General features: G+C 39.3%; 1 protein-coding gene across 6 annotated transcripts in view; it reads right to left on the bottom strand.

Annotated features, from left to right (window-relative positions):
* LOC107797094 (uncharacterized) overlaps positions 1-4,746 on the bottom strand; it is a 35,916-nt gene extending 31,170 nt beyond the window's left edge. For 5 of the 6 annotated variants that reach the window (XR_012696608.1, XR_012696609.1, XR_012696607.1 and 2 more), the window contains exon 1: positions 1,114-4,746. The gene's annotated coding sequence lies outside the window, so the exon portion shown is untranslated. The remainder of the gene's footprint in view (positions 1-1,113) is intronic. The other variant, XR_012696610.1, reaches the window with a different exon arrangement.
* Positions 4,747-7,704: the final 2,958 nt, after the last annotated feature.

The following is a 7,704-nucleotide window of genomic DNA, read 5'->3' as shown; positions in this document are numbered from 1 at the left end:
AACAAGAAGTTCTGGGTTCGTTCCCCAGCAGAGTCACCAGAGCTGTCACACCTACTTCTTACCACCCCCGGAAGAGTATAAGAGAGTTTTTCCAATTAAGGTGACAATCAAAACAGATTTATTTATTTAAGAATTAGAGTCGCCACTTGGAATAATTTATGGTGTCCCAAGTCACCAGTTTAAATCCCAAATCGAGGAAAGATTGACTCTGTTTTACAGTCTGCGAACACAGAAATCCGGGTAAGGAATTCTGTTAACCCGGGAGAAGGTGTTAGGTATTCCCGAGTTCCGTGGTTCTAGCACGGTCGCTCAACTGTTACTATTGGCCTATTTATCTAATTTTAAAACATGTTTTAACCTATAGTTTAATTTTAACTTTATAACCGCTTTTATTTAGTTATTGTTTTTAGGAAAGATTCAACATCATCCAAAACACGTCTTGAACCACGTCACATAAATGCACCTCCGATCCACGACACATTTTATCTAACATTGTTGAAATTTGGATTTGGGTCACATAAAATGCACACCCGAGTTTAGGAAAGTAATTTTTAAATAGCGCGTCTAAAGCAACTACGCTCTTTCACATTTGCGAGGGCCATGGAAAATTCAACTAAATGGCACGCCTCGATTTCTAAGGATTAAAATTAATTTAAGTGAGGGCCATGCATTTTGAGATTTTATTTGGCACGGCACACCTCAAGTCTATTTTTTAAAGGATGTTTGAACTAATTTTTTGAGGGCCATAAATTATAATGATGTTGTTTATATGACTGAACCCAATAAGTCATAGTCATCTATCAAGCAAAATGAGATCAAGTTACATATTTAACAATGTAATAACATTCAAAACAAAAAAAAAATGTTACATTCCAAGTTCATTCAATTAACCACATAAACAATTTTTTTTTTATATATACGATAGTACATGACTGCAAATTTGAAGTACTAAGCAGAAATCTTATAGTTAACAATTGCAGATGTAGCTTTCCACAGTAAAATCAATAACATGTCCATTAAGAATGTGGCATTTTATTCAACTTAAAACCATTCAAAAAAAGAAACATCAACATAGTGTTTTAACGAAGAAGAGTAGTAGAGTGCAAAAATAACCTTTAACAAGAAGGATCTGAATCGGTTTGTTCAAAACCAAAAGCTGACCAAGACCATGATTCCGGAACCTCCACTTCGAAGCTCGCCGGAATTCGAACAACCTCGGACGTACTCGACTAGGCTTGGGCGTTTTTCTCTCTGTTTTCCGGGTCGATTAGTCTTTGTAGTTCCGGAAAATTAGTGTAAACAAGTAGAAGTTGAACCAGCTTTAAGATCCTTCCTTTTGTGTTTTTATTTTCTATTTTTTGAGTTCTTGACTTTCTAGATCTTTGAATTAAAGAAAATGCATAATGCTTCCATGATATCTAAATGTGTATGTGTTTATATGTGTGAGTTGAGAAAGAAGATGGATCCAAGAATCAAGGGGAAAGGCCGTTTCTCATTCTTTGTGTGGTCAGCTGGGTTGCCGCTAGGTTCAAGTGGGGGTTGCGGCTGATAGCTTGGAGTGATGGCTGGGGAAGATGAAGTCAGGGGGTTCGTTTTTTGTTCAGCCGCCCTTTCTTCTTCAGATTTTCGATTTCTTGTATAAGTTAGTCTCCATCTGCAGAAAAACGGCGGATTGGTAAGATTTTTAGGTGTAGGTCACTATTTAGGCATTAGGTACTATTATATAGGGGTAGGGATTAGGTTAGGAGTATGTGCCTAGGAATTATGGGCTTGAAAATTATGGGCTAGGTTCAAAATTAGCCTAAAAATGAGTTGCTCGAGCCCAAGTTTTATTCTTTCTCCGCGAACAAGACTAAAATACGACTCCATTTATTAATTAGTCCTACTTAAGTAAAATAATTGTTAACATAAGACTGACTGTTAAAATAAACTATTTTTTTTTTTGGTATTTTTCAAGATTAAAAATGACTACAAAAATATTAATGAAACTATTTTTTTTGTAATTTTCATTTTCTTGTAATAAAATAAAGTAAAAGAGTCAAATTAATTAAAATAGCTATATTAGGCCTAAATTAAATATTTACATGCTAAAATATAAAAATCTTGGGGAGGGTCAAAAATCATATGTCTACACCATTGACGAGTGCCGAACATTGAAAGATAAAATCTAGACATTGATTGATAACAAGGTCATACAGGCAAAGGAAACTACGCCTAACATCCGCAACAACCCTCTCCCAGATCATAGGAGTGACGGGGTACATGTGATAGAGACGGATGAAGAATGGGATCCTAAGGGGTCAATCAGGCTTATTCGGGAAGGCGATGACTTTAAACCTATAGACACACTCACTCCTATTGTGGTGCAGACGCAACCGTCAATCGAGGTTGAGGCAACCACATCGGTTCCATTTGAGGTAATGTAGCTCCACCTGTAGCCACACTTATTCCATTTGAGGTAGAAGTGGCCACACCTTTCATAGTGACAGTAGCAACCACACCTCTTTTCAACTCCAACATCATACCTTGGGATTATGTTGCCGAAGCTAGGCGAAAAGGAAAAGCAAAGATGGAAGAGTCTGATGTCGCACAAGGAATGACCAGAACGGGAATGATCTATACACCCAAATATTTGGGAGGATCGAGCAAGGAGGCTTCTACCAAGCAACCAGTCATTGAAACAGGACCAGATGATCTTTGGAGGAAAGTACATACGAGGGAATACTCCGTTGTCGATCATTTAAACAAGACCCCTCCCCAGATATTCATCCTGTCACTATTGCAAAATTCAGAGGCGCATAAGAATGCTTTGATGAAGGTGTTAAATGAAGCTTATGTGCCCAACAATATCACTTGCGGAGAAATGGCCAACATGGTAGGGAAAGTGTTGGAGAGTCATAAAATCACCTTCCACAAGGATGAATTACCACCTGAAGGGTTAAGTCATAACTGGGCATTGCATATCACGTTACAATTTGAAGACAAATTCATTACCAGAGTCTTAATAGATGGGGGTTCAAGCCTCAACACTTGCCCGTTGACTACTTGTCACACCTCCTTTTTTCTACACCTCCGGAAGGGTATATAAGGGAGTTTTTATAACTTAAAGTGATAATCGAAACGGGATTATTTTTATTAAATTCAGAGTCGTCACTTGGGATAATTTATGGTGTCCCAAGAAACCGGTTCAAATCCCGAATCGAGGAAAAGATTGACGCCGTATTACAGTACGCGAACACAAAAATCCAGGTAAGGAATTCTGTTAACACGAGGGAAGGAGTTAGGCACCCCCGGATTCCGTGGTTCTAGCACGGTCGCTTAAACTATCATAATTGGCCTATTATCCGATTTTAATACATGTTTTAGCCTACGGTTCATTTTTAACTTTATAACCGCTTTTATTTAATTATTGGGAAAGATTCAACGTCATCTAAAACACGTCTTGAACCACGTTACATAAATGCACCCGCGGTCTACGACACATTTTGTCTAACGTTGTTGAGATTTGGATTTGGGTCACATAAATGCACACCCGAGTTTAAGGAAATTAATTTAAATAGCACGCCTAAAGCAACTACGCACTTTCAGGTTTGCGAGGGCCATGGAAAATTCAATTGATGGCACACCTCGATTTTAAAAGAGTTAAAATATTAATTAAGTTAGGGCCATGGGTTTTGGGATTTTATTCAACATGGCACACCTCAATTTATTTCAAAGTGTTTTATTATTCGAAGTTGTTATAATCGGGTCATCATAACTATATCACGGGAACCATACTCATAGTCATTATGATTTATGTAATCGCGCCTAAAGACTTTCCTACGAATATTAATCTATTCCCCAAAGATGACTCTCCCTTACAAAAATAACTCGGTAAAGTGCTACTCAATGAAATGACAATCATAAAATAGCATGCCAAAAACAAAATAGAGCATTTCATCAAAATAAAAAGGTAATAATTCAAATCCTAATAATGCCAATAAAACTGACACTTTCTCCAAATTTATCCTCAAGTCCAAATAAACAAAATATGACATAATAAATACTTTTTTTTTATCCATAAAGGAGTCTAATCATTTTCTCTCATAAAAATGCTAGCCATACAAGTATCGACTACCAAGTAAACAAATATTCAAAGGGCAAGTCCGCAGAATAAAATAGGTATCGCTAAACAAACCGAAACATTTAAACTCAAACTGCAAAACTTAACTCCGTCTACACTCCAACAGTGTGAAATTGACTTGAACGGTGGATGAAACAACCGAGAAGTTTTAATCAGTGGTTAGCAAAAAACATCTTAAAATTATAAATTAAACAACTAAACCAAATTCCTCTGCAAATCTAGAATTTTTTTTTCTTCATATATATGAAAGCAAGAGGTACAACATACTCATGATTATTCCCTTGTATCGTGCTTGTGCAACTGATTGAACAGTCGAACAACAACGACGTTGGCGACGAAATCGAGCAGGAGCCACGAACCCGAATCGGAAACACGGACTACACCTCAAACGAATTTTAATCGGCTGAGTTGGCCGGAGAATCACTTTAGCGGCTGAATTTACTGACTTAGCTGCTATTTGTTGAAGAAATTAGCCTTAGGTGTTTCACTTTTGTCTCATTTTGGTCTGTGGCTGAAGCTTCATCATTTTGGTAGGGATTTTTGGTTTGGTCGTTTCTCTCTTTGGAGAAGACAATGACAGAGCGGGCGGGCTCCGCTTTTTTGGAAAGCGGCAGAATGGTTTTTTTTAGGTCTCCCTCTATTTAAGCATCAGTTACTATTACATAGAGGTAAGGATTAGGTTAGGGGTATGGACCTAAAAATTATGGGCTAGATAAAAAATTAGACCTAAAAATAGGTTGCTCGAACCCAAGTTTATTCTTTACACGCGAACGAGATTAAAATACGATCTCATTTATTAATTGGCCCTACTTAAATAAAATAACTATTAAAATAAGACTGACCGTTAAAACAAAACTATTTTTGGTATTTTTCAAGATTTAAAATGACTACAAAATATTAATGAACCTATCTTTTTGTAATTTTCGTTTTCTTGTAATAATAAAGTAAAAGAGTAAAAATGAGTTGAAATAGCTATATTAGGCCTAAATTAAATATGTACATGCTAAAATATATAAAATTTTGGGGAGGGACAAAAATTACATGTCTACACTACTATGAAAAGATTGGGCAAATATTTCCACGAGATACGGGCAAGAAGTATGAACGTAAAAGCCTTTGATGGGTCTCAAAGGGCCACGAATGGGGAGATTAACCTTTGTCTGCAGATGGGGCCAACTTGGTTCGATGTTGAATTCCAAGTGCTTGACATATCAGCTACATACAATCTTCTGTTGGGTCGACCTTGGATACATGCCGCTGGGGCTGTGCCCACACTACACCAGGCCGTAAAGTTCGAAGGGAACCATCATGAGGTGATCATTCACGGAGATGGAAGTAACCCCATTTACACCAGTCAAACAATCCCGGTTATTGAGAATAGAAGAAGGTTAGGACGGGAAACTTATCACCACATTGAACATGTCAATTCAGTTGAGAAAGACAAATGGTAGAGTAACAAAATAGAAAGCATACTAGCATGGTCTGGGTATGAACATGGCAAAGGGCTTGGGAAGAAACTCCAGGGCATTACCAAGCTGATTGTTTACCGTGAAAATGGTAACAATAATTAAATTTGTAAAGGGGATTCTAAAAATACGTGATCTATTCCCGAGATAGTTGTTAGAGCAGTTGATGCTAACAATATGGAATCTAATGACTAAAAACAAGCTAAAACGAGATAGTAATCGAACTGTGGGGCCTGCTGCCCGTGTATAGGCCTGACCGATTAAGGACATCGGGGTCGACATCGAGGTCGAGCTCGACCTATCGGGGATAATCGGGGATGGGATAACAGTCGAAGATATAATCAAACAAGGCTCTTTATGGCCAATACTAAAGTATATGATGAGTACGTGAGGTGCAGATCCCGGAGGGAAATCCTTGAGGAGATTCACGCCAGGGGCTTTGATCTCTCGGGGGAGATCGAACAAGCCAAATGAGAGGAGTATGATGCCAAGTTCTTACTGTTAAGATGCTGAGGACGAAAGGGAGGAGACCGCCGGGTTATAACTGCCGGAAAAAAGCAGAATGATCATTCCTTGTCTTCTTTGTTATGTATATATATAGCTTTTATTATACGACACAGGCTGAGGTTGCGCTTCGTCGTCAATATGTAGCAATAAGAGGGGAAACCCCGCAACTTGTATTTTCTGTATTTCTGCTCGTTGGAGTTTCAAATTAGGTCGATTTGATCCCGGATTTGTCCTTAGGCTTGCATGTTTTAACCGTCTTAGGGTTCAGTCTCTGAGTTAGGGCCCAACTCGAGCTTAATTTACCCTTGAGTTTTGCTTTTATCTGAGCTGGCGATGGTGTCATTTATGCCGTGCCCTTAGGCATATTGTAGTTTAGCCATTTCAGGTCCAGTCTCCGAGTCACGCAGCGATTTGAGCTTCAATTGACCCTCAAGTTCTTTCTTGCCTGCATGGGCGGATGGCGATGGCCTTTTGTGCTTCGGAACGAAGTGACTTTACCCTCGAGTTTTGCGTTCGTCTGGGCTGGCGATGGTGGTTTTTATTTTTTACCCTTGGGCGTTCGGTGTTTCGACTATTTTGGGTCCAGTCTCTGAGTCGCGTTGCGATTCGAGCTTTAATTGACCCTTAAGTTCTTTCCTGCCTGCATGGGCGGATGGCGATGGCCTTTTGTGCTTTGGGTCGAAGTGACCTTACAGGCGTGTGGCGTAGAGGCTCACTCGGCTGGTTGATAGTGGCATTTATGTTGTGCCCTTATGCATGTTGTATTTTAACCATTTTAGGTTCAATCTCCGAGTCGCATTGCGATTCAAGCTTTAATTGACCCTTAAGTATTTTTCAGTCCGACGATATTGCCTCTTACACTGTTTCGGTCGTTGAGACCTTTTCATATATGGCCCGGAGGCTTGGATAGCTAACTATTTTGGATCCGGTCTCCGAATCAGGTTACGATTCGAGCTCATTTTAATCCTCAAGTTGTCAATTTTTTAGCTGGTGACAATGGCTCTTATGTTGTTTCGTCGTAGAGACCTTTTAATATGTGGCCCAGAGGCTTGCTTAGCTAGCGGCAATGGCTCTTACGCTATTTTTGCCCGTGGGCTTTTGTAGGCTTTGTTTTCCGCTCATTAAGGTCTTTTTGAAAGATTTTTTCCTGACCTGTCGTCGGTTTCGGAGAACCTCGATTTCAAGTCGTTATCGGCGATGTTTGAGTACCTCGGAAGGTTCATAGCTCGTAGGATGAGTAGATCGAAGCCTTATGATTTGGAGCTGACATGGTCGAAGCTCGTTTTTTCCTATTGAGGGAATCCTATTTTAACCAATTCTTTCAGAAGTATATTCGAAATAGTGGCCTATGATTTTTGCTTAGCGACGGTCAGGCGTCCCCAAGTCTCGTTAGATTGGCTGTATCAGCCGCTTTGACCGTAGTCATATGTGTTTGGCCGTAGCCATTTTTGATTCCGAGTGACAGTTCAGGCATCTACATCAAGGGTATGCCCTTTCGGGATTCTTACAAATGCGACGTGTAGCCTGAACTTCGGAATTTTCATGCCTGTTGAGGTCTTACAGTTTGTCATGCCTGTTGAGGTCTTACAGTTTTTGTAGAATAGATTT

Source organism: Nicotiana tabacum, chromosome 11, assembly GCF_000715075.1.
Source record: "Nicotiana tabacum cultivar K326 chromosome 11, ASM71507v2, whole genome shotgun sequence".
In the NCBI taxonomy this organism is placed as follows: domain Eukaryota; kingdom Viridiplantae; phylum Streptophyta; class Magnoliopsida; order Solanales; family Solanaceae; genus Nicotiana; species Nicotiana tabacum.
Note: the sequence above shows the minus strand (reverse complement) of the source record. Positions and strands in the feature narration are given on the sequence as shown.